This window comes from Hydra vulgaris, chromosome 11 (assembly GCF_038396675.1).
Source record: "Hydra vulgaris chromosome 11, alternate assembly HydraT2T_AEP".
Taxonomy (NCBI): Eukaryota; Metazoa; Cnidaria; class Hydrozoa; order Anthoathecata; family Hydridae; genus Hydra; species Hydra vulgaris.
The window spans coordinates 45,426,074-45,438,429 of NC_088930.1; positions in this window are offsets into that span (position 1 = coordinate 45,426,074).

Below are 12,356 nucleotides of genomic sequence, written 5' to 3' on the forward strand. Positions count from 1 at the left end.
TCTTTTTAATGTCCACAATGTAATCATAAAAGGCGCAGATACATGTTTCCCATTTTAGTAGGTGCCTAAAGTTGTCAAATCACAAGTCTATATTTTTCTATAAACTTTTCGCGTCATCTATGAATTAAACATGTCAAATTTAAAAAAAGAATATGTCTTGAAACGAATATAAAAAACTAAAAGACGCCGAATGTTGGAAAAAATTCCGAAAAAATGACAGTATTCAAATGTATTTAAAACCTAGAGACTCGCCTAAAGATTTCATTTTAAGTGATGCTAATGATAGTGACTCAGTCACAGATCGTGTTGATATACCACCACAACGTGATGATAGTGACTCAGTCACAGGACTTACAGTCGTCACAAAACCTGCTGATAAACCACCACAGCGTAATGTTGATAATAGTGACTCTTTCACAGATCGTGCGGATATAACACTACAACGTGATGATGATAATGATAGTGACTCAGCCACAGATCGTGCAGATACACCACCATAACTTGAGGATGGTGATAGTGACTCAGTCACAGATCATACTACTCGGTGAAGCCCGTTATTAATCTCCAAGTAAGCTACCCAATAGATCATCACATATTTTGTAATGAAAGCATCACACTTGCAGTTATTCGAGACTTACTACAATACGGACCGTGCCAGCCAGGACTCTGTGATAATTTTAATGATTTCTCAAGAGATGACATGGAAAGGCAATTTAGCACAGCATAGTTCTAAAAATAACTGTTAAAAGGTTTACGAGAAGAGAAACATAATCGTCACTAGTTATTTAATCCCCACGAGTTAACACTATGTTTTGTTTTGTATGCTAGCTTTTCAGCAATTATAGAGCAGACTGTTCTTGGAGCGATTGCGGAAAAGATTGTTCAAATTTTACAAAAGGTGTCTCCAAAATTGAGAAGCACGAATCATCAAAACCCATGAAGAATCTGTTAGACAGTTATTTTTAACAAAGCTTTGCATACCTAATGACAAAACGGTTTTGGCAGAGCTTGTGGCCTCAGAGAGAAGACAAATAGAAAAAATCAGGAGGATTTTAAAGACTATCATAGATGGAGTAACGTTTTTAGGCAAACAAGGATTGGCTTTTTGTGGCACAGAGAATTTGGTGGTAGGGGTTCCTGTAATAAAAGTAATTTTCTCGAACTTATAAAGCTTCTTGCTAAATATGACAATATATTAGAACAGCATGTCAATCAAAATGACTGCAATGCCTTCTTTCTCAGTCCAGACATCCAGACCTTATACAGTCTTTGGCATCTGAAATTAAAGCAAAAATATTTTCAGAAGTGAAGAATGCAAAGTATTTTGCAGTTATTATAGATTACAACATATTAAAACAACATGTCAATCAAAGTGACTGCAATGCCTTCTTTCTCAGTCCAGACATCCAGAATGACCTTATACAGTCTTTGGCATCTGAAATTAAAGCAAAAATATTTTCAGAAGTGAAGAATCCAAAGTATTTTGCAGTTATTATAGATTACAACATAAATATAAGTATAGTTGATCAATTTTCTATGTCTTTCAGAAATTTGATCTTGTTGTTCTTCTAGTCTTTTGGAGTAAGCTGTTAACACTGGCTTTTCATTTGTCTCAATATTTACAAAAGAGTACTATAAATATGGTTATTGCTGCATGTTACATCAAAATCTTTGAATCTCAACTTAACAATATTAGAGAAAACTAAGATTCTACCCAGTTAGCACACTTACGTTTGGCCAAAGTGTATAAATACATTGCGAACGTCGGCTATTTTTCCCGATACAAATACAACGTTGATCCAATGATCTAATGTGTATAGATCAACGTTGACCAAATGTGTATAACCCCACACCCGTTGGATTATATACGGTGGATCAACGTTGTGTTTGCATCGAAAAAAGGCAGATATAAATATATATATTTGTATAATTTATAAGAATTATTTTTCATTCAAATATTTCAGTTGAGTACGGAAAAACCTTTTTCTACTATATTTTTCTTGATTTTTTAACAAAATATAACGCAATAAGCAAAACAACATAAATAATGCGTCTTTAATTTGATGCTTTTTACTAGCTACTATAAGTATTAACAAACGTTATAAGATATGTTGATTTAGAAAAATGGTTACAAAATGTATGCATAAGAAAAATGCATGTATAAGTGAGCAGCCGTTGCGCAGTGTAGCGCACTTACCTCAGAAACGAAGGATCCGTGGTTCAAACCCCACCTCTGGGAAAGTTTTGCGACATCGGTTATGTCGCAAATTAATTCTCCTCCACGGTGCTGCTCTGTGATAAGACGGTATATATATATATATATATATATATATATATATATATATATATATATATATATATATATATATATATATATATATATATATATATATATATAAAACAAAATATAAAACAAATAAATTTAATTTTACATTGTGTAAACCTAAAATAAAACGTTGAATTAATTTAAAATACAACGTTTCGCTAACGTAAAATACAACGTTTTGCGAACGTAAAATACAAAATTGAATCAACGTAAAATATTACGCAATGCCGACTTAGAGTACAACCTGGGCCAACGTTGTTTTTTGGTTACTGGCAACGTCGTATTTGTAACTAAAATGATGTAGAAACAACGTTGGCGGTCGATATTTGATCAACGCAACGCGCAACATTTTTCTAACGTTTTATCAAGATTTGTGTGCTTGCTGGGTAGTTTGAATGATCTGGAAAAAGAAACCAATGACCTTGCTTTAAAATGCAACATAGCAACAGCTTATAAGCAGAAAAGAGTTGGAAAAAAGAAACGACATTATGACGAGCTTGCAATAAATGAGAGAAAAGAAGATCGAAAAGAATTTTGTGGTTGATACTTACCTGGTCTCACTAGACGCTGTGACCAGCACAATAAACAATCAATTTCAACAGTTTGTGAAAAGTTCAAATGCATAGATCCAAAGCGTTATGAGGATAGGGATAGCTTAGAACTTATCAAATTTCTCTCAGAGCAATATCCGATTGATATCACAACTCTGGATGATGTTGTTAAAGAATTTCTTTCATTCAGAATTCTTTTTAAAGAAATCGACACGAAAGAGATGAACATTAACAATGTGTTAAAATTTATACTAACTAATGATCTCTGTGACATTTACCCAAATATCACAACATTGTATAAAATATACATGACGTTTCCTATTTTGAGTGCATCAGCAGAGAGATCCTTCAGCGGATTAATGCTCCTTAAGTCATATTTACGGTCCATTATGAGCGAGGAAAGATTGTCGGCATTACCATTTCTAGCAATTGAAAGAGACTTAGTGAATGACCTTGACCTTGAAGTTGTGTTAAATGGTTTTTCCCGGATGAAACCTAGAAGAATGAAGCTTAATTAAGTTTCACACACCCTACTATTGTTGCATTGTTGAGAATAATATATTAAATTATTATAATTATCATAATTAAAGTTATTGAAGAGTAATTAATTGTTGTTTGTTATTGTGGTGTTGCCAACATTCAGGGGGAAAATTTACATACCCCCGCTTCTGAGGGACTTGCCATCCCCCAGGCGCCTTTTCAAAAAACATTCGCTTCCTCAGTTGTCAAACCCTGGCTACGCCTCTGCATCTGGGGTATATCTTACTACAGTCCAGCAGTAATCATCCGACATCGAGAGAGGGTTCTATTTTTCCTGTTACCTGTTTTTCATCGTCGCTATGCCTAATAAAAACGCTCATATGTGCACAGCTATCAGGGGAAAAGTCTAAACAAGAGTTCAGAAAATGAATATTGCATGACATGTTGCAGCCTTATTTCTGGAAGATTAAAAAAGTTTCATCACAAGTTTTTCATAATTACCTGAGTTCTTATTTCTTAAAAGGATCTCAAGCAAAAGTTTGAGGGATTTTCAGGTATTCAGCTTAAAACCACAGAGAATTTATACAATTGTTCATCTTTCAGAAGATTACGTATCTGAGGACTAATAAAGACACCTTTTTTATTTGGCTTAACTCAGCCATGCAAATTTCTTTTTATAGTACTTGATAGCAACTTTACTTAGAACCTTTACACAATTTTTTTTGTCGAGACAATAAACAAAGATTCAAATTTATATGTAATGGTATGATGTTTATTTTATATATATACACATTATATATATATATATATATATATATATATATATATATATATATATATATATATATATATATATATATATATATATATATATATACATTATTAAAATAAAAGCACTTCTTTCTAGATCCCTTCTGATTAGCAACTGGTGGTTGTAGCTAATAAAGTCAAAAGGGAGCTGACTGTTGACACAAGACTTTTTTATATTTACGGCTGTTTACATGAAGGGGTCTTATATTCAATATTACACCCCACAAGAAATGATGATAGTTCATTGCCATTACGTTATAACACTGCTTTAAAGTCTTTACATTTGCCTGCAGCAGATTTCACTGCTGCAGGCAAATGTAAATAATTTAGTCCAAAACTACGGCTTTTTTTTTGATAAATTTATGAGTCTGATCAGGTCACTTTATTCATTCTGTGTTATTACTTAATTCATGCTTTGTTATTACTTAATTTATTCTGTGTCTCAAAAATCGAAAAAGAATTAGGCTTTTTAATGTTGGTGATTTAGCTTTAGCATGATTTGATTATTTATCTTTAGATTCCAGAAGCATGGAGGCATAGAAAAGCTCTCCAAAGGTTTTATAGCAGCTACTATTTACTTTAAACTACATAGCTTTAATACCTGATTCTACAAAAAATCAATAATAACGACACTTTTATTTATAAAAAAAATCTCTTTAAGATGGAAAAAACAAAGAAATAAAATAATAAATTAAAATATTATAAATAAATATGTTAAATAAAAGAAATAAGATAATAAATAAAGAACTATAATCATAAGATCGTGAACAAAAAATATACTAAAAGATTATTAAATCTGAAGATTTTGAGCCGTAGAACTGCGGGAAGTTTTTTTTAATCTGATACCTTTATTAGTGGTATTTTGTCAAGAATAGCTTTGTTGTCAAAGAATAAATATAATCGTATCGTAAAAAAATCGCTGTCTAATTAAATTTTGATATGTAGCTATCAACCAGCTATAGATTTGTAGATACTTTGTAGCTTGCTACAAAGCAACGATGTGTAGCTAGTGACGCATCGCTACAAAACTGCAATGTTTAAATTTCAACTATTCTAATAATTCGATAGGTTCGACACTAAAAATCAAATTTTTAAAGATGTTAAAGACATTTGGAAAAACTAAAATAAGAAAAAAAAATCGCTTGAAAATGGCTTTAAAGCTAGCTAGTCGCTCGCTTGTCGCTAGCTCATTTCCTACCGTGTCTTTGCCTTGATTTTTGCTCATGCCAGTTTTTATTAGACTTAAAAAATTAAATTTTTAACTTCTGGTTATTTTGACTCATTGCTTGGTTTACATGAACTTGATGCAAACATCGTGCAACTCAATATTTTTCTCTTTTGTTAATGTTATGAATGCAAATAGAATTTTCAAACATCAAAGCTATAAATTTCTTGCATACTAAAAACCAGTTTGAAAATCTATAGTTTAAAAAAGTTATGAAAAACTTTTTTTAAACCTGGAAAAATAAAATTCTAAAAATCGGGAGGAATTTAGGGAAAAATAAAAAATAAAAAAATAATTAGTAAATTTTTACTGCTACAATTATTTCACGTTTAATAATAAATAATCATCATTGAGCCATATATATAAAATCACTAAAATAAAAACCGTAATAAAAAAATACAAAATTGCGTACGAGATCAAACGTCAGTTTTCACACCAAACGGGAATTTACTTAACCGGAGTCAAAATTCAATAGAAAAAACTCTTTTCTGTGCCTACATGTCAAAAACAATTCACTTTTTTTATTTAACAAAGGTTTTTTATTGTATGTTAAAATAATATATTTTTCATTTATGCAAAGATTATACCTTTTTGAGGATAGATTATAGAGTTGACATTTTTAAACAATACTCAACTTGGTTATCGGTTTAATGCCTGCTTCCTTAAGTTTCTAGATCTCCTTAGAAAGTTCAGTGTCTTTTTTATACCTGACCAAGCTAAATGATTTTAAGTGGTTTGCAAACCTGATCTTAAAGGAGTTTTCGCTAATACCAATGTAATATTTCTTTGCATGATTGACGTTAGGTGGTGTTAGAGTAGCTTTATAAATAATGTTTTTAGTTAGGTATTGATTTTAATCACAGCCAACCCATTATCTCCATACAACCCAAAATCAAATTTGTTAAATAAAATTGAGAAATTTGGAAAAGAAGTAAAATTCCAACCAGCTCACCTACCTCGGCACCATCAAACGCTCCCATGGTGACGTCAAATAAATCGCCTGATTTTTTTATCCCAACTTCGTTATCGTTTAATAATAATATCCATTTATTATTTCAATAATTTTAAATATATGGCTAAATGATTGCCAAATGACATGAAACTTAAAGTCCCATAAAAAAAGTTGTATTTTTTTTTATTTAAATAGGTAATATATTTTGATCTATTTTATATATGCCGATGTTAAACCGACAAAGAGCTGTATGAAAGAGTTGTGTTGCATTCCAACAGAATATGACACAAGTCTCTCTCTCTCTCTCTCTCTCTCTCTCTCTCTCTCTCTCTCTATGTATATATATATATATATATATATATATATATATATATATATATATATATATATATATATATATATATATATATAGATATATATATATATATATATATATATATATATATATATATAGATATATATATATATATATATATATATATATATATATATATATATATATATATATATATATATATATATATATATATATATATATATATATATATATATATATATATATATATATACACATTAATGATAGATAATCAAAGAGCAGACGGTTTGATAATTGGTGCTGCATGAAAATTTTTTTTTTAAATTTGGTTTTAATTTTTTTGCTTTTGTTTTGTTTTGTTTAGGTACCCCAAGAAGTCCTTACGGTCTTATCACAGAGCACCGCGGATTTTAATTTAATTATTGCTATATCAACGCTGTATGATAACTTTAAGGTTTTGGTAGAAGTCACTGATAATATAGTTTATTACTTTTTGAAAACAAACATAAAAAGTGTAAGGGATTTTTCGTTATAACAAGGGACATTTAGTACACTTTTATAGGGCTAGCTTGATCACGGGATCAAGCCTCCAATGAACATATGTATCTTGATACTTTTTTTTTTTTTTTTTTTAGAATTCGGTGTGCCCAGAATACTTTAGACAAGAGTCTCATAAAAGAATAAATAAAAAAATAAATGAAAACAGCTGTGAATGTCGCATTAGAAGGTAAAAGTATTAATGGAACTGTAAAAGCATTTTAATAGTGTTTCTTGAAAAAATTTCAGTAATGTATCTCAAAAGATGTGTACAAAAAACAAAAAATTATTCTAGTGAAATTGAACATGTTCAAAATTCTAGACAGTCACAATTACTTTCTAATTAAAAGAAAGAATTATATGACTAATTAAAAATGACAAGTACACTTTATCGTGGATTAGCCCCAAAATCACTTAGACAACTTGCATATCAATATGCATGTGCTATTGCCTTCAATTGGAACAATGTAGGCTACTTTTTTGAGAATTTAAAAAGTTTATTAGCCCAGTACATTATTAGTTCAGAGAAAGTTAGGAATGTTAATGAGTCAGGTATTACTACCCAAAAACTAATAAAAAAGTAGATTGCAAAGGTATCAAGCAAGTTTTATAAGTTTTTTTAGGAGAGTATGAGCAGATTGTTTTGGAACGATTAGGAATTAGGACAATGAAATTATATTGTAACACAATGTGATAATTGGATGGTCTTTCATCCTGGGCTTCCAATAACTATATATGGCTTAGCTTTGGCTAAAAAAATGCAAAATTTTGTGAAAAGTGTTGCGGTATATTGACTGTTAAACTCGTCGTGTAGACTAAAAATACCAAACCCATTCGAAATTTATTGTTTTTATTTGATCATTAAATACCGGTTTTTGCATCCATTAAAAACAACCATGACATTCATTTAAAACAACTATGACATTTAAAGCATCATGACAATCAATGAAAACAATCGTAATTTCAATTAAAACATTTAACGCATGCGCAATCTCAACATTTTATATTATTCAAAAAAAAAAGGTTTTATTTTAATATACATTATTTTAATATGTATTTTTATTTTTTTTATTCAATTTTCTGAAATTATTTAAAATTTTATTTTATTTAAAATATAATGTTTATTTTCCAACTACTGTCGAGGTATGTCATCTGACCTAAGACACGCTTCGAAAAAGCTTTCGCAGTGTGAGTAATAGTTCAATACGTTAACATTAGGAATAGATAAGCATGCCTCTAATTAGTTCATTTCTTCTAGCTGGGGCCGTATTTCTTTGCACGTTATTCTTAAGATAAAAAAAATCTCTTCACACGGATTCAAGAATGGTGAATATGGTATAATATATTGTTTGAATGTTTTGGGCCCTCATTTCAACATCACGATGGATTCTGACATTATCCATCACTAGGGTAAATTCTTCCTCTGTCCTTAAAACTTGTACAACTTCATCTATATATTCTTAAAAAAAACTGTGGTTTAAATATTATTCACTGCGAAGCTGTCAGTGTGACTGACACACTGACAGCTTCGCAGTGAATAATATTTAAACTATAGGCGACCAATATCATCGCTGCCTAGGGCGAATGATCGGGTTTGGTGTTACTCCTCTTCTTGCCCATGAATGACTACGAAACACGTGTAAATCAAAATCAACTTTCATTAGAAAGACTGAAGTATACCACCTAATATATTCAATTCGAAGATTTTTTACATCATTGTTGTTTCTTCTTTCATAAATTGGTCGAGCAATTTTATATGTGTATCCAAGACTGGTCACCCATCTCCAGACAGTTGTAATTAATACATTTACATTTAAAGCATATTTAATTTTAATTATAGTTGTTGTTGTATCATCGTTTATAAGCTCTTCAATTCTTCTTCTAATTTCTTCATTATAAATAACGTGACGAGCGCCACCTCTAGAACCAGGAAGTATTGAATTCGTTCGATCATACCTCCTTAAAATTGGTTGTATTGTGTTTCGATTAACTCTTATTAACGATGAAGCTTAAGATTGAGTTTTCGCTTAATCAACGACTAGATTTACAACAAGATCTCGCATATTTTGGAAAACGGAATATTGCGGCATGAAGATTAAGATTGAGTTTTTCGCGGCAATCAAGCTTCAGATTAAATTTTTCTTTGATCAAAACAAGTTTTTCGTCTATTTTAAAGACAAACGTTCAGATAAAATTTAGCGAAAAGTTTTTGGCTTATGTAACAACATTCTGGTTTTTTTACAGGGTGGTCAAAGTTACCCCGTAGGTTTATACTCTTTTGGGGTAACTTTGGCCAAGTAAATAATATTCATTTTTAAGTAGTCTGATCGTTATTTATTATAACTATAATATTTTTTTGAAGCATGTTATCCAAATAATTTATTTTGAAAAACGGTTTTTAGCATGAATATATTTAAGGATTTTACAAAAAGTATATTTTCTTTTTAAACTATTTGTTGTCGTTGTTGCTAAACCATAATTTTATTAACTTTATAACAAAATTAAAATTTATAGACACTTTTTTTTAAATTTAATTGCAATTTAATAAAATTATATAATAGTTTAATAAATTACTGCATTGCAGTTTGCTTGTGTTGTTTATATTTACTTTTGTTTAAAGCATAATGCCTCGTAAATATAATAAGCATAGTGTTGGAAAACGTGCATGCAACACTTATTCTAATACCATTCTTTTGAAAGAGTGTATGGGTGCAATTAATGAAGGTATGTCTATTCGTCAAGCCTTAAAAAGGTTTAGTATACCAAGAAGCACTATACATAATAAAATGAAGTCAAAGCATAAAAATGCATTGGTGCACCAACCATATTTACTGTCTATGATACTCATGTGTTAAATGATGTTAATTTGATTTAAAAAAATCCTTCAAATTTTCAACCCGGTAAATTGAGGTTCCAAGTTCGATCCCCACCACGTCCCTGGTAGTACCGCGCTCAACTTGTTTCTCCGCGCAGCGGCCTTGTTCGTCAAGGTTCGTGTTTCGGAGTTATAGAGTTGAGAGAGGGTTATAACCACTATTAAGTAGCCTCCTCATCTGTAGTGGCTTTATCGGCCTTGAGAAGGTGAATAACAAAAAAAAAAAAAAAAAAAAAAAAATTTACTAATGATGAGGAGCAGTTATTTTCATCTAGAATCAAGGTTATGTCTGGTTGGGGATTTCCATTAAATAAACTTGATGTTAAAATGTTAGTAGCTGGTTATTTAAAATCGCAAAATTGTTCTGTAAAAATATTGAAAAAGAATGTTCCTGGTTATGATTGGGTCTCAAGTTTTATGAAACGTTCACAGTTAGCCCATAGAATTGCAGCAAATATTAAAAGAAAACGTGGAGTTATAAACAAAGAAAAATTAAAAATTTATTTTGACCATATTAGACTTAAGCTTGAAGGAATTCCACCTTGTAACATTTGGAATTATGATGAAACTAATTTGCGTGATGACCCTGGAAATAAAAAAGTTGTTATGAAACGTGGAACTTTTCATAACAAAAAAAAGTACCCTGAGAGAATGAATAGCAGTAAGGCTTGTTTCTCTTTAATGTTTTATGGAAATGGTGATGAAGAAATTCTTCCAACATACACAATTTTTAAAAGCACACATTTATACGATTTATGGATAAAACATGGTCCAAAAAATCTCGCTTTAATAATCTGGCTGGTTTGATGAAGTTACTTTTGAGGATTGGTTTTTTCGAACATTATTGCCGTGCATTAAGAAACAAACTGGGAAAAAAGTATTAATAGGTAACAATATCTCTTCCCATTTAAGTCATAAAGTTATTCATTTTTGTGAAAAACATAACATTAGATTCATATGCCTTCTGTTCAATTCAACCCATTTGCTTCAACCTCTTAATGTTGCATTCTTTGCACAATTAAAAAAGCATGGAGAAGTATACTTCCGGATTGCAAACTTACTTCTTATGGTAAAAAAATAGCAACGTTACCAAAAGAAGATTTCTTTAAGTTGCTGAATGATTTAATGACATCCATTTATGAATGTTCAAGAAAAAATTTAATAAGTAGATTTAGAGCTTGTGTTTTGGTGCCATTTAGAGCTTGTGTTTTGGTGCCATTTAGAGCTTGTGTTTTGGTGCGATTCCTCGTAAAGCTTTAGACCAGAGCCTTTTAGACATATAAAAAAAAACATAATAAAAAAAACCGGTATAAATAATAAATTTTGAATTGAAATATGTCCTGTTAAATTGGGCTTGGTAAAAAAACGACACGATTGTGTTTTAGGTATCCCCTAAAAAATTTTAAATGTTTAAATGTTTTAATAATCCTGCAAGAATGCTTTTGTAAGCTATAAATTTTTTAAGTTTTGATGGTTGGGTGCCCATCATATGTTTGCATAGCTAATTTTCAACTTATAACAGGAGATGCATTTGTCAAAATTGTTGACAGATGCAGCTGTTATAAGCTAAAACAATTTTTTTCAAAGACAAGATAGACATACATTTTTCTAAAGCAAAGTGTGCAAATATTTGATACAGATATCATTTTGCTCATAATGAGTAATCGCATGTTTCATTTGGTCTTTAAATGTGAATGCTGTATATAAATGTTTAAAGTATATGGCCTGAAATCAAAGTGAATCGCAGTATTGTAGATACTTTTTTCCACGCAGTATTGTAGTTCATAATAAAAACAATCGCAGTATTGTAGTTCATAATAAAAACAATCGCAGTATTGCAGTTCATAATAAAAACAATCGCAGTATTGTAGTTCATAATAAAAACAATCGCAGTATTGTAGTTCATAATAAAAACAATCGCAGTATTGTAGTTCATAATAAAAACAATCGCAGTATTGTAGTTCATAATAAAAACAATCGCAGTATTGTAGTTCATAATAAAAACAATCGCAGTATTGTAGATACAGTTTACGTAGTAACGCTGTTACAACTGCTGAAAAAAAAGCAAAAGTTTTTATGCTGAATCTTTACTTATTACTATAATTGGTTTTCATTTTAAAGTTCCTTTTTTCCAGTGTACATGCAATCTTGTTAAAGAGCAGTAAAAACCCTGCAAATGCCTAAATCAACAAGTTTACTTTCCCAGATATTACAATCCCTGATTGGTAAAAACAACTTTTTTTCGGAGTTAATATTTATAAATAATGACACCATAAAATGATTC